We start from the raw sequence: 15,847 nt of genomic DNA on the forward strand, positions 1-15,847 counted from the left end.
GGATGTATAATCAATTTATAGACATGTTATATGATTTGATATATCAGGGAGAACACACAAATTTCAAATCATGGGATTATAAGCCAACCACACATAGTATATGCTCTTATCCAACTCCATTATTTGATGTTTGATCCTATTTAACGAGTACCATTATATCTTTGCACCTAGAAATATATGCGTATAGGCAATGCATCTATGGCGATGGTATGGCACCATCAAAGGGATAACTAGACATTAGCCCCTCCTTTTTATTAAAAGCAAAATGCATTTTATCTATTGAATAAATTGCATGACAATAACACATAAATAAAGAAGTCAATCAGATACGAAAGTCCTCAAAGTTCGAAAGCAAAGTTAGTCTCAATTCACATCACCTACAAAATTGAATGGTCAATATGCACAATAATATGTTTTCAATAATTTTTTGAAAATTGAACCTTTTGTTATATATGCTTGATATACCGCCGAGGCACGAGGCACTCGTAAAATTGACTATAGAAAATATTAATAATTTATTTTTCGACTCTATTGTCATTGAAGAAAGTTTCAGAATACTTTGCTCAATTATATTACCATTTTACCAATCATTTTGATATGGTGCCATGAGCAAGCAAACTGCATATGATTAGGGCCTGTAAGTTTCTGCACGTGCAACAATTATATATGAAGTAGATGCATGCTCATGTCTGGAACCCCCCTCCCCAGCGAAAGTTTGTAAAGTCAAATAGAAGAAGAAATGTCTTTAATGAGGCAAATGACTCCTCTAATTTTGTTTTTTAACTGTTGTTTATGTGCCTCTAGATCATTTTTCTACAGCATATGTGACTTTATATAACTAAAATGGAAGCGGAAGTAGTTGCCTCTAAAAAAAATTTCAAGCATGCGAATTTCCCATGTTTGTTGAATGATTGATGTTTGGAGGTACATGAATATTACCAATTTCAAACTAATCACTTCAAATTTCTCATGACATACTCCACATTGAAACCTCTATCTTCTACACAATTATTAATCGGCTAAGAAATATGGACTTGTGGCTACGGTTGTCGACGAAGGCAATGCCAAGGTGACCTGGATGCTACTAATAGTGGCTGGAGGGTGGAAAGTGCACATAAATTATGGGATTTAAAATTAGGGTTTTGGTAATAATGGCATGGGATTATGGTTTCAAAGAGAGTGGTGAGAGAGATAAATTTTGAGAACATTAGATTTAGCAGAGCTCAAGGTAATGTATCGTCAAAATCGAAATGATGTATAATCAAGTTATGACATGTTATATGGTCTGATATATTAAGGAGAACACACAAACTTCAAATCATCGTGTTATAAGCCAACACATATAGCATGTGCTCTTATCCGAATCAATTATTTGATGTTTGATCTTATTTTATGAGCAACACTATATATTTGTGCCCTAGAAATATATGTATATAGACAATGCATCTACGGTGATATCACGGCACTATCAAAGGGATAATGAGACATTAGCCCCTCCATTTTTTTCAAAAGAAAAACTGCATTTTATCTATCAAATAATTCACATGACGGTAACACATGAATAAAGAAGTCAATCATATACAAGAATTATCAAAGTTCGAAAGCAAACTTGGTTTGAATTCACATCACCTACACAATTGGATGATTGACGTGTACAAGAGTATGTTTTCAATAAATTTTTAAAAATTGAATATTCCTTCATTAAATATGCTGGATAAGTGCCGCTGAGGCACGAGGCATTCGTAAAATTGACCATAGAAAATATTGATAATTTTTTTTTGACTTTATTGTCCTGTCGAAAGTTTCGGAGTGCTTTGCTCAATTATCTTACCATTTTACCAATCTTTTGTTATAGTGTCATGAGCAAGCGAATTGCATATGATGAGGGCCTGCAGGTTTCTACTTATGCATTAGTTAAATATGAAGTAGGCACATGCTCGTGTCCAACTCCCCCCTCCCCAAGCAATGCCCATGTGGATTGTGGAGGGTTTGTTGTCCATAATTAAAGTTTAAGAAGTTATTTATCGGTATATCAAATTGTGGCCAAACAACTTTCGACATGTAGAATAAAAATACAATTGACTTTTCAAATGACCAAATAATTTCCACCAACTTTTTATTCAAGGGATAAAAACTCACCATTAAATTTTCGGTCCAAGCAAGATGATGTGACACATGATGTGAGAAAAATGACAATTTAGATAAACAAATTAGCAGGAAAAAGTGCCGCATCAATCTCAAGAAATGTGTGTGAGGCAAATAAGTCATAATCAAGAAGAATCATAAATGACCAAGGCTTAGATAAACAATGTTTTCGAGCTTTTACTGACGTGCCCACGGTCTTTTTTTTTTTTTTTCAAGCTAAGGTGTATTTTTGTAAACATTAGTCTAGTTAGGCTTGTTATTTCCCACATCGGTTGTATTGGTGGATTTTTTGTCCATAAAAAAAAGCCGGTGATTTTTTTCTTTCTGGATCATTTGAAAAGCTAGGGTATTTTTATCTCGAGTAAAAGCTAGTAGCTTTTTTATTTTTAGAAAGTGAGATTTGATAAGACCGAAACTTACACACTTTTGTAGTAAACAATTTTTGCTTTTGAAAGACAGATTTTTGTCCAGAAAGTTTATAGAGTCAAATAGAATATCTTTAGTGAGGCAAATGACTCCTTTAATTATGACCTTTAGCTATTATTTATGTGCCTCTAGATCATTTTTCTAAAGCTTATGTGTCTTTATATAACTAAAATGGAAGCATAAATATTTTCCTCTAAAAGCATATTTTTAGGCATGTGAATTTCTCTGTAATGATCTGTTTGACAAGAATGTGCTTTGCTAATTGCTGCGTACGATTGTTCTTATCCCATGTTTGTTGAATGATTGATGTTTTAAGGTAAATGAATATTACCAATTTCAAACTAATCAATTGAAATTACTCATAGACGCACTCCACAATTAAACCTCTATCTTCTACACAATTACTAATCGACTTAATTTTACAAATATGAACTCGCAGCTAAGGTTATCGACCACGCCAGTGCCAAGGTGACCTGGATACTGCCGGTAGTGGGTAGAGGGTGAATAGTGCGATAAATTATGGGATTTAAAATTAGGGTTTTCATGATGATGGCATCGGATTATGATTTCAAAGAGAGTATTGAGAGAAATTATGAGAACCTTAGATTTTGTGGAGCTCAAGGTAATGTATCGTCAAAATCAAAAGGATGTATAATCAATTTATGACATGTTATATGGTCCGATATATCAAGGAAAATACACAAATTTCAGATCATCGCGTTATAAGCCAGCTGCATTATCCGAATCAATTGTTTGATGTTTGGTCCTATTTTCTGAGTACTATTATATCTTTATGCCCTAGAAACATATGTGTATACACAATGCATCTACGATGACAATATGGCACCATCAAAGGGATAACGAGACATTAGCCCCTCTTTTTTTTTTTAAAATAAAAAATGCATTTTATCTATTGAATAATTCGCATGACAATAACACATGAATAAAGAAGTCAATCATATACAAGAGTGGTCGAAATTCAAAAGCAAAGTTGGTCTCAATTCACATCACTTACAAAATTGAATGGTCGACATGCACAAGAGTATGTTTTCAATAAATTTTTGGAAGTTGAACCTTCCTTCGTTAAATATACTCGATAAGTACCGCTGAGGCATGAGGCACTCATCAACTTGACCAAAGAAAATATTAATAATTTATTTTTGACTCTACTGTCCTTGTCGAAAGTTTCGGAGTACTTTGCTCAATTATCTTACCATTTTACCAATCTTTTTGTTTTGGTGTCATAAGCAAGCGAATTGCATATGATCAGGGCCGCCTTCAAATTTCTGCATGTGCATTAGTTAAATATGGAGTAGGCACATGCTTAGGTCCAACTCCCCCCTCCCCAAGCCATGCATTCATGTGGATTGTGGAGGGTTTATTGTCCATAATTAAAGTTTAAGAAGTTATTTATTGGTGTATCAAATTGTGGTAAAACAACTTTCAACATGTAGAATAAAAATACCATTGACTTTTCAAATTACCAAACATTTTCCACCAACTTTTTATTCAAGGGATAAAAACTCACCATTAAATTTTCGATCCAAGCAAGATGATGTGACACATGATGTGAGGAAAATGACATTGTAGAGAAACAAATTAGTAAGAAAAAGTGTCACATCGATCTCAAGAAATGTATGTGATGCAAATAAGTCATAATCACGAAGAATCATAAATGACTAATGCTTAGATAAATAATGTCTTCGAGCTTTTGCTAACCTGCCCACGGTGTCTTTCTAGCTCAAGCTAAGGTGTATTTTTGTAAACATTAGTCTAGTTAGCCTCGTCATTTACCACATCAGTTGTATTGGTGGACATTTTTGTCCATCAAATAAAATCATGCGTTTTCTTTCTTTTTGGATTATTTGAAAAGCTAGGATATTTTTGTCTCTCAAGTAAAAGTTGATGGCTTTTTTATTTTTAGGAAGTGATATTTGAGAAGACCAAAACTTACACACTACAACAATAATGACTTCTGTAGTGAACAATTTTTGCTTTTGAAAGACAGATTTTTGTCCCGAAAGTTTGTAGAGTCAAATAAAATATCTTTAGTGAGGCAAATGACTCCTCTAATTATGACCTTAGCTATTATTTATGTGCCTCTAGATCATTTTTCTGAAGCTTATGTGTCTTTATATAACTAAAATGGAAGTAGAAGTATTTTCCTCTAAAAGCATATTTTCAGGCATGTGAATTTCGCTCTAATGATCCGTTCGACAAGAATGTGCTTTGCAAATTGCTAGGTAAGATTGTTCTTATCCCATGTTTGTTGAATGATTAATGTTTTAAGGTAAATGAATATTACCAATTTCAAACTAATCAATTGAAATTACTCATAGACGCACTCCACAATTAAACCTCTATCTTCTACACAATTACTAATCGACTTAATTTTACAAATATGGACTCGCAGCTATGGTTATCGACCACGCCAGTGCCAAGGTGACCCGGATACTACCGGTAGTGGGTAGAGGGTGAAAAGTGCAATAAATTATGGGATTTAAAATTAGGGTTTTCGTGATGATGGCATGGGGTTATGATTTCGAAGAGGGTGGTGAGAGAAATTATGAGAACCTTAGATTTTGTGGAGCTCAAGGTAATGTATCGTCAAAATCAAAAGGATGTATAATCAAATTATGATATGTTATATGGTCCGATATATTAAGGAAAATACACAAATTTCAAATCATCACCTTATAAGCCAGCTACATATAGTATGTGCTCTTATCCGAATCAATTATTTGATGTTTGGTCCTATTTTCTGAGTACTATTATATCTTTATGCCCTAGAAACATATGTGTATAAACAATGCATCTACGGCGACAATATGGCACAATCAAAGGATAACAAGACATTAGTCCCTCTTTTTTTAAAATAAAAAATGCATTTTTATCTATCGAATAATTCGCATGACAATAACACATGAATAAAGAAGTCAATCATATACAAGAGTTGTCAAAGTTCGAAAGCAAAGTTGGTCTCAATTCACACCACCTACAAACTTGAATGGTTGACATGCACAAGAGTATGTTTTCAATAAATTTTTGGAAATTGAACCTTCCTTCGTTAGATATGCTCGATAAGTACTACTAAGGCACGAGGCACTCGTAAACTTGACCATAAAAAATATTAATAATTTATTTTTTTGACTCTATTGTCCTTGTCGAAAGTTTCGGAGTACTTTGCTCAATTATCTTACCATTTTACCAATCTTTTTTGTTATGGTGTCATAAGCAAGCGAATTGCATATGATCAGAACTACAAATTTCTACATGTGTATTAGTTAAATATGGAGTAGGCACATGCTCATGTCCAACTCCCCCCTCTTCAAGCCATGCATCCATGTGGATCGTGGAGGGTTTGCTGTCCATAATTAAAGTTTAAGAAATTATTTATCGGTATATCAAATTGTGGTCAAACAACTTTCAACATGTAGAATAAAAATACCATTGACTTTTCAAATGACCAAACAATTTCCACCAACTTTTTATTCAAGGGATAAAAACTCACCATTAAATTTTCAGTCCAAGCAAGATGATGTGACACATGATGTGAGAAAAATGGCATTTTAGAGAAACAAATTAGTAAGAAAAGTGCCACATCAATCTCAGAAAATGTGTGTGATGCAAATAAGTCCTAATCACGAAGAATCATAAATGACTAATGCTTAGATAGACAATTTGTTTGGGCTTTTGCTGACTTGCCCACGGTGTCTTTCTAGCTCAAGCTAAGGTGTATTTTTGTAAACGTTAGTCTATTAGCCTTGTCATTTACCACATCAGTTGTATCGGTGGACATTTTTCTCCATCAAATAAAAACCTGCAATTTCTTTCTTTTTGGATCATTTGAAAAGCTAGGATATTTTTGTCTCTCAAGTAAAAGTTGATAGCTTTTTTATACTTAGAAAGTGAGATATGATAAAACCAAAAATTACACACTACAACAATAATGACTTCTATAGTAAACAACATTTGCTTCTGAAATATAGATTTTTGTCCCGAAAGTTTGTAAAGTCGAATAGAATAAGAAATTTCTTCAATGAGGCAAATGACTCCTCTAATTATGACCTTTTGCCATTAATTATGTGCCTCTAGATCATTTTTCTAGAGCTTCTATGTCTTTATTTAACTAAATTTGAAGCAGAGTATTTACCTCTAAAAAAAAAATATTTTCAGGAATGTGAATTTCCCTCTAAAGATCTGTTTGACAAGAATGTGATTTGCTAATTGCCAAGTACGATTTTTCTTATCCCATGTTTGTTGAATGATTGATGTTTGAAGGTAAATGAATATTACCATTTTTGAACTGATCAATTCAAATTACTCATAGATGCACTCCATAATTAAACCTCTATCTTCTACATAATTACTAATCAACTTAATTTTACAAATATGAACTCGTGGCTATGGTTGTCGATGACGACAATGCCAAGGTGAGTCGGATGCTATCGGTAGTGGCTAGAGGGTGGAAAGTGCAAATAAATTATGGGATTTAAAATTAGGGTTTTGATGATGATGGCATTGTCGCGACCCGACCTTGGTGCCCACAGCCTAAAGATAGGGTTTAGAGGTACTCAATTATGAGATCTCTCTCACGGTACATTAATCCATAAGATGTCATTACTCCATCTTTTGGGATCAACCACATGAGTTTGCTTGATCATAGTTGCGAGCTCTTCCAAGCTTGTACGTTGCGTGACAGTGAAATAGTGTCGTGATTCGTCTCCATACGTACGATGCACCTTGAAAAGGGAGATTGGGTGTGAAATGCAAATTTAAGGGTATCTTTATCACGGCAGCCCTCTTGATGGCATACCTACCAAAGACAGTATCACTTCGTCATTTGGCGTAAACCCGTTGAGTATGCTAAACTACGGTGAGTCTTGTCGAGACTCACACCTCATGTGACATGTTCATTTCATTATTAGTTGTATTAAACAACCTAAAACATTATTCTAAGAGTTGCCACTAGCCTCGTTTTTGGGAGTTGGCTAAAAAAAAAAAAACCAATCGAGGATCGAGAATGGTCCCTCAATATCTATACAACAAGAGACTCTAAGGTTTGGGAACTTTACGTTAATATTTCTATTAACGCCCTTTCGATATCTAATAGATTGTCGTGTTTTTGATGGTATTCATATGTGTCATTTTACTTTTTCATGCTATTGAGAAACTAACTAGGTGATCATGCATAGATGATCAGTGTTTTATGTCATTCTATTTCTATTAAAGAACAAAAAGGAAGAAGACAATCAATCGAAATTTAAAGACATTGTAGTAAGTAAATACTTAAAACAATTTAAGGAAAGCAGTAAATCCAACATGCAATCTTAAAACAAAAAGTAAAACAAAAAAAAGGAACCCGCAACTCGTCGGACATTTATACAACACGAAGTAATCCGCGAAATAAATTAGGGAATGAACAACACAACATAGGGTCAGATTGAACATTGACCATTCATCATCTTCACACCTTTAGGATCACCATCTCAAAGAGCCTATTCTAATTCTATCCTAAGACTAAGACCAAGGTATTTACAATATGAAAGAAATGCACATATAATAAGACAGACAAAAACAATCACAATCACAATCACAAACAGGCAAAAACAATCACAAACAAGAAATCAAGTCAATGTATTTAGCTAATCAAACATGACCTCAAGGTTGGCCTTTGATTATTAATGCAATGGGTCCCACTAAGACTCCTACCCTAATTCATCATTTTTAATGACTTATAACTAGTGGCCGCCATTTGTGTTCTCGCATGGCAATCAATGTTAAGAAGTTTTTAAAACAAGTTTTATGTGTGACTCAAGATACCCCACGAGATCATGCATTGCACCAACGCATATATCTAAAAATTACATGCATAGTTGAAAGTAAACATGCATTTTGGTTCTCAATCAATTAAGCAAATTAGTGGGCTGACATCAAATCACTTATTCAGTCATCAAACGCCAAACGCAATCACATGCGTCTTAGAAAAATGAACACATCAAAAGCTAAAAAATTCAAATGATGCCCAAAAGTCATTTTCATCATTTTTAATGACTTATAACCAGTGGCTGCCATTTGTTTTCTCGCACGGCAATCAATGTTAAGAAGTTTTTAAAACAAGTTCTATGTGTGACCCAAGATATCCCATGATATCATGCATTGCACCTATGCATATATCTAAACATTACATGCATAGTTGAAAGTAAACATGCATTTTGGTTCTCAATCAATTAAGCAAATTAGTGGGCTGACATCAAATCATTTATTCAATCATCAAACGCCAAACGCAATCACATGAGTTTTAGAAAAATGAACACATCAAAAGCTAAAAGATTCAAGTGATGCCAAAAAGTCATTTTCACTATTTTTAATGACTTATAACTAGTGGCCGCCATTTGTGTTCTTGCGCGGCAATCAATGTTAAGAAGTTTTTAAAACAAGTTCTATGTGTGACTCAAGATACCCCATGAGATTATGCATTGCTCCTACGCATATATCTAAAAATTACATGTATAGTTGAAAGTAAACATGCATTTTGGTTCTCAATCAATTAAGCAAATTAGTGGGCCGATATCAAATCACTTAAAACACCAAATGCAATTACATGCATTTTAAAAAAATGAAATGGAGACGCACGAAATTGGCTTCTAAAACCAGAGCGTATTCTTCAATTCTTGAAGATTATACCTCTCTTTTCCAGCACAAGCATTGCCGTGACACCAAAATCATCAATAAATCTATGATCAATCCCGCCGAAAAAAAAGTTGGCAACAAAAATATTCGACGACCTTACACAATTCAACCAACTTTATCAAGAAAATGACGGTCGCAAAAGTTCCCAGATAGACAGAGAGAGGGAAAAGGAATAGAAAAGGAAAAGGAGAACTTGCTCCGTTCTCCATGCATGGGGGCGATTTATATCTTATATCATTTGACATCAGTGAAAAAGTATGATTATAGTGGGAGAACGTATAGACATGCGTCCTTCAAATAGTTACATCCATGATTAACTACACGGCGAGAGAGGTTTTGGTGGGAAAACGAACAACGAAGAGATATCATTCTTATACGAGATTAAGAGCAGTATATAGAAAGGCAATCCATGATCTTGCTTTGTAAATGGTCATGCAAAAATTTGTAGAACAGGAACTTGAAACATAATGGTTTGGTGGGAGCATATATGCATGGCGAGATAATTTTTTTTTTTTTTTTTAATGTTGTAAAGTTATTTTACACAAAGTAATGGCAGTTATAGTATAGAAATGGTTAGGGCATGCTTTTGTTTTGAAATGCATATGTTTGATATTCATTGCGTTTTTTTTCCTGCTCATAACTCAAAGCCTTTTTAGAGAGAGTAGAGTGCAGTTTCAACTGTATTTTCATAAATAGGAACGATCGTGTACACAGTGGCGAACATTTGGTAGGGCGCTGGATGTACGGGAGACGGTAACAGATTGTGGTAAAAAGTCATGGTAATAGGCCCACTTCTTCCGTGCTTTAATTACCTAATGAAATGACGTTCACTCTGTCTAGAAATCTAGACAACTCTAATCAAGCCAACAGGCTTTAGGCGTGGGGCCGCGAGGGGACAATGACATCGAGCTGGTGGCGTTGGAACAACAATGTCGGGGGAAGAGATTGGGTTGGGCAACATCGGGGCCGGTGGGATCAGCTGGATAGGTCGTCGGTCGCGGTGTCGTGGGATGGCGGCCACGGAGAGAGAGGGAAGGAAGGAGGAGGACGAGGAGCAGCGGGAAAATTACAAAAATCCCAAAGGCTTCTTTTCAAAATTTGACTTGTGTCTTAGATGCCTACTCAAGAAACAAAAATCTTAAAGGCTCCTTTTCAAATTTTGACTCGTGTCTAAGATGCCTACTCCAAACTCTCTTAAAAAACCCTATTTGCTCAACTGGAAAGAAGATCTATTTAATAGGCTCTGGTGCCATTGAGTCCCCTATCTTCTTGCTCAAAGGGAGTGAGACCACCTAGAACTAGTTTTAGCATGATCGGAATTAAGAAATAGGGTTGATATTAAAAAAAACTCTAAATTGATACATTTGAGATAAATTTACTTCAAATTAAATTTTTGACCACAAAAATTTACAAACTATTATATCCTTGACAAATTTTCCATCCATTAGTTTTGTTAAATTTTACTGTTAAAATATTTAGTTGGATGACACATGACAGTTAACAAATGTAGCAATGTGAGGTTTTATCTTTTGTTTGTCATAGGTATAGTAGTTTGTGATTTTTCGTAATATTAATTCAATTTAATTGAAACTAATGGAGGGTAAATTTGTCACAAATGCACTAATATATAATCTTTGGTGGCCGAAAAATTAATTTGAGATAAATTTTTCATAGGTATATATAAGTTTAGGGTTTTTTGCTATAAAAAAATTAGTCTGGAATAAATTTATTACAGTTATATTAATTTGAGATTTTCCGTGGTATTAACCCTAAGATATATTATGTTCATCTTCCAACTAGCAATCGCCACGCCATTGATGCATTTGACCCTTCAAGAATACGAGCTGGATATTGCTACTCTTAATGGTACATTAAGTATGTGACAATGTTGATGCATACTGAGACAATGAAAAATTGAACTCCCAACATGTTCACAAGAAACTTTCCAGCCATTTGTAACCTACTTTCGGTTTAATTCAAGAAGAGGGGACAGGCGAAAGATAACTGAATATCACTTGAATCTGTTTGAAACATCAAGTCAAGCATAATCAGGTATCACATTTTTAAGGAAAACGGTAGGCTTCGATTCTTCAAGCGCAAGTTGATTCCAACCCGACTCAGTTTTGTTCTTCACTGTGCACATTGCACATTGTCATGATCGATCGTCTTCATGAGTCGAATCCCCTAAAGCTTCATTTAAGCACCGTGGAGGGCCCATAAATTACAATTTGCAAAACAGCAAATACCCAAGAAACGAAACTCTTAGTTTGTTGATATATTTGGACAATGATATCATGGCATAGATATTTCAATCCTGCACAAGAAAAGTAACACTCAGTTTGGTTTTTGACCATTCTATTTATCGGTTGCACCCGAGGTCATCAGATAGATTTTTCAGACGAAGCTTGTGGCCAAACCTTCTTCTGAGCTTGAAGCATGCAGTCAGCTAAGATAGCTAGTTCAACTATAAGAACATCCTCTTTGAAAAATTATGATTATCGAGAACAAGTTGATAGCAAAAGTAACTAATCTCTACAAAGAACAATTTGCATTTTTCAAAAGCAATTTGTATTTGCCAAGAACAATTTACATTTATCAAGAACGACTCGGATTTCCTGAAAACAAGTTATATTTAACCACTCATAACCTCATTTCTCCAAAAGTAACATTATTTTTAGTCATAATAAAGCTCAAGAACTCGTGGCAAATTTTATTTGTTTTTTGTAAACTTTCCCATTTCCAGTAGAACTTCAAATGAACTTTTCACTCGATAAGGTAGAGCTATAGTAGTAATCTACATTGTTATTAGAACAAATGAGAAAAATGAAAACTTATAATTAGTAAGAACAACTTTATATATAAAAAACAACCTGTGGTGAGTAAGAACAACTTGTATATGCTAAAAAAGACTAGTATTTACCAAGAACAACTTGTATTTATTATGAACTCCAGCATTTGGTAAGAACAACCAGGGTTTAAAGAGCACAAGTTATTCTTACCTCAATAGCTAGTGATATTTGTGATAAAGCTCATGAACTCGTTGTAAACCATACATATTGATAGGATTTTTCCCATTTAAAGTAAAATTAATTTTAAAATAATAATTTTAATCAATAAATCGTAATTATTGGTAGTTAACTCAATAGTGGGACTGGCTGCACGTGGGCCTGCCTAAAGCATATCTGTGTGGGCCTAGGCAAGGGCCTGTATTAATTAGGTCCTACCCAGCCCAAAAACTACTATGAAATATTTTGTTAATGAGGGGGCTCGGGCCAGGCCCGGCTTGACCCAGGCTCTGCCCATTGATTACCTCTTCTCAGTAATGATGCTAAATTACTTTTCGGATGTAAATGAAAAAAAGCGAACTTTTGTGTTTGCAAAGATAAGTTACTTTCGCTAATAAAACCAACTTATATATACGAACCAACTTTCATTTCCCAAGGACGATTAGCATTTAGCACGCATCGATTCCTTTACCCCCATCATGACTTCTTTGACCATAAATTAGATCTTCAACCACAAAATCAGTAACATTTACCGTGTAATGAATATTTTTTTACCAGACAAGAGACTCTTTTACTATGAGAAGGGAAACTTTTATAACAGGTAAAAGAATAGACGAGGGAGATTTTACTCATTTTATTTTATTCAATGGTGCCTCACCGTAGAGACTCTTTTTCTGCTAATGATCATCAACATCAAAACCTTGTGATGTCCACGAAGACTTTAAAAAAAAAAAAAAATCACACCTTCAAAATAAAATAACACTTTTTATCCCTAAAATATACATAGTTTTCTACCAAATCAATGGAATTTTAATTCATTCTAATTAATTCTTGAAACTTGTCTCAATTTTCTGGTCAGGTCCATCTTCCATCAATCTCTGACTGAACTGATGTGGCGATCGGAAGAAGTCGGAGGATGATATGGGAAGAGAAATTCATACTGGATGGTCCTTAGAGGCACATTTTCTTTATATAATGGGTTTTTTTTTTTTGGAAGAAAAGTATCATTCACTTATAAAAGTTTTAGTGAATACAAGTCTCTTGCATTAGAGCAAAGTAAATAAAAAAGAGCAGAAGGGGGATACAAGACCCAGTTGCCAGATAACCTTCAAGAACGTTAGGCCTTAGCAACCCAATCAACAACTAAATTCAAGGCCAGCAAAACCTCTCAATAAGTCATGGGCTCGGGTGATAAGAGCACCCACTTCCCAACTCAACTGATTTGCATTTAGATTGCGCTTGACAATCAGGATAAAATTTAAGATGTGATAAAATTTATTCTATCTTGTGTTCGATACCTGTTCAAGACAAGATAGAATTGGATATAAATAGTATATAGGCCGGATAAAATTATCCCATGGGGGAAAAGTGATAAAAAAATGAATATGATTTCTAATATTCATAATAGGAAAAATTTTCTCAAATAAAAATTCTTTAATTAACAAATTCAAAATTATATTTTAGTATAAATAATATTTGAATTCTAATATAAGAAATTCAAAATAAATAAAAAATATTTTTAATTTAATCTTATTTTTATTTATATTCGAATTTAATTCAAGTATATTAGTATAGTTTTCTATTAATAAAATTTTATTAGAGAATGATGGAAATGGAAGAAAGAAATAAAAAATTAATTAAAATGAGAGGGGAAAATAAAAATAAAAATAAAAATAAATTTGGTTACAAAAGATTTTTACCATCTTCGTTTGTAAAATTTGTGGTTAATTTATATTGATAAGGCGTTTTAACGAAATAATATATATGATATGATGTGGATATATCCAATTTTATTACTGTAATCACCAAATAATAGATAAGATATAACAAAATCTCATGGATTTTATATCCAATCTTATCCTGTTTATAAATTTATACGACCAAACGTAGTCTTAGAGTCTCTACACAATCTCAACACAATCGAATTCTATTCTCAAAGATGCGGCCTTTGTCTAAAGCTATAGCTTCCACTTGCTTGATTGAGAATGCCTTCACCGATTTGGGGTAAGTACACTATCAGTTCCAAAACTTGTATATGGCGCTCATTTTAGTACCAAAAGTTCGTTGGATCACTTAAGTGCCAAATCGGAGAAAAAAGATCACTTTTGGTGCTATCGACGAGAGATTCCGGCCAAATAAAATACGTGGTTTTTATATTAAAAAAAAGTTGTGGTGGCTTTTAAACCACGTCGTTTTCCATCCTCCTCAAGAAACAACGTCGTTTTGTCATCATATGTGGACATCCTCACAAAAACGACGCCGTATAGCTCATATGTGGATTGAAATTAGGGTTTCTTTGTCTTTGCCGCTTGGCCATCGTTGTTCGCCCGCCATCACTCGGCCACCATCATAGTTGCTCGACCGGGTGAGTGAGGAGAGAGTGAGACTGAGATTATTGCTCAAGCAAGAAGTGGCAGGAAGAATATGAGGCGAGGGCGGAGGAGGAGGAGGAAGAAGAGGGGTTGAAGGTGCCGCTGTTGGTGCGCTGCTGTTGCTACTAATGCCGCTCCTGGTGCACTGCTGGTGCACTGCTGGTGTTGCTGCTGGTGCTGTTCGCTGCTAGTGTTGTTCTTCGAGGAAGAAGACAACATGACTTCTCTCTCTCTCTCTCTCTCTCTCAATTTGAGGATTTAGGGTTCTAAGTTGGGGGAAAGATGCCAAACAACGTCGTTTTGTTATTTGGATGCTGACTCAACCCTCCGATGAACCACGTTAGCTTAAAAAATTAATAAAAAAGTGTAATGTCGGATTTCCAGCCAATTTGATTGACGTTGACACTGAAATGATCGGTTTTCAAAATTTATTGGCACTTAAGTGATCCAAAATATACTTACTCTCGATTTAGCGAATTCATCTACCAGTCGTCCATCGGAGTCGTGGTAGATGCAACAAAAAGAGCCATCGATATTCACTTTCAAGGTTCCCGGACGTGGAGGGTTCCCACTTCCTTGGTAATCATTCTCTTTCAACTGTCATTTCCCTATCTTTGTCCATCTTGTCGCATGGGTCGCTTTCCACAAGGACTTTTTTTAGCGGACGCAACATGTTTTCCACGCTATACTTTGTCCTTCTTCGTGGAGGCAGAAAAACATAATCATTCTCTTTCAACTGTCATTTCCCTATCTTTGTCCATCTTGTCGCATGGGTCGCTTTCCACAATGACTTTTTTTAGCGGACGCAACATGTTTTCCACGCTATACTTTGTCCTTCTTCGTGGAGGCAGAAAAACATAATCATTCTATTTCAACTGTCATTTCCCTATCTTTGTCCATCTTTCGTGGAGGCAAAATGTTTTTCCACACTATACTTTTCACGGTCCGACATGTCAACTTGAATTGACTAGATTGGGCGCTAGACGGACCTGGCTAAAAAAATTATTCAAGTTAAGAAACTTGACTAAACATATTAAAAGAGAAAGGGTTTTAATTGGAAAACTACACAAGTCCGGTAATGAGAAATAGGATTTTTCATATAAAGAAAAGAATAAATAAGAATTGCAGTTATGAGAAAGAAGTCTAGGTGGCTTGGGTTTCACAGCATTGAAACTACAAATTTATAAGGAAACTGCCGTCACAAAT

This window comes from Eucalyptus grandis, chromosome 3 (genome assembly GCF_016545825.1).
Source record: "Eucalyptus grandis isolate ANBG69807.140 chromosome 3, ASM1654582v1, whole genome shotgun sequence".
Taxonomy (NCBI): domain Eukaryota; kingdom Viridiplantae; phylum Streptophyta; class Magnoliopsida; order Myrtales; family Myrtaceae; genus Eucalyptus; species Eucalyptus grandis.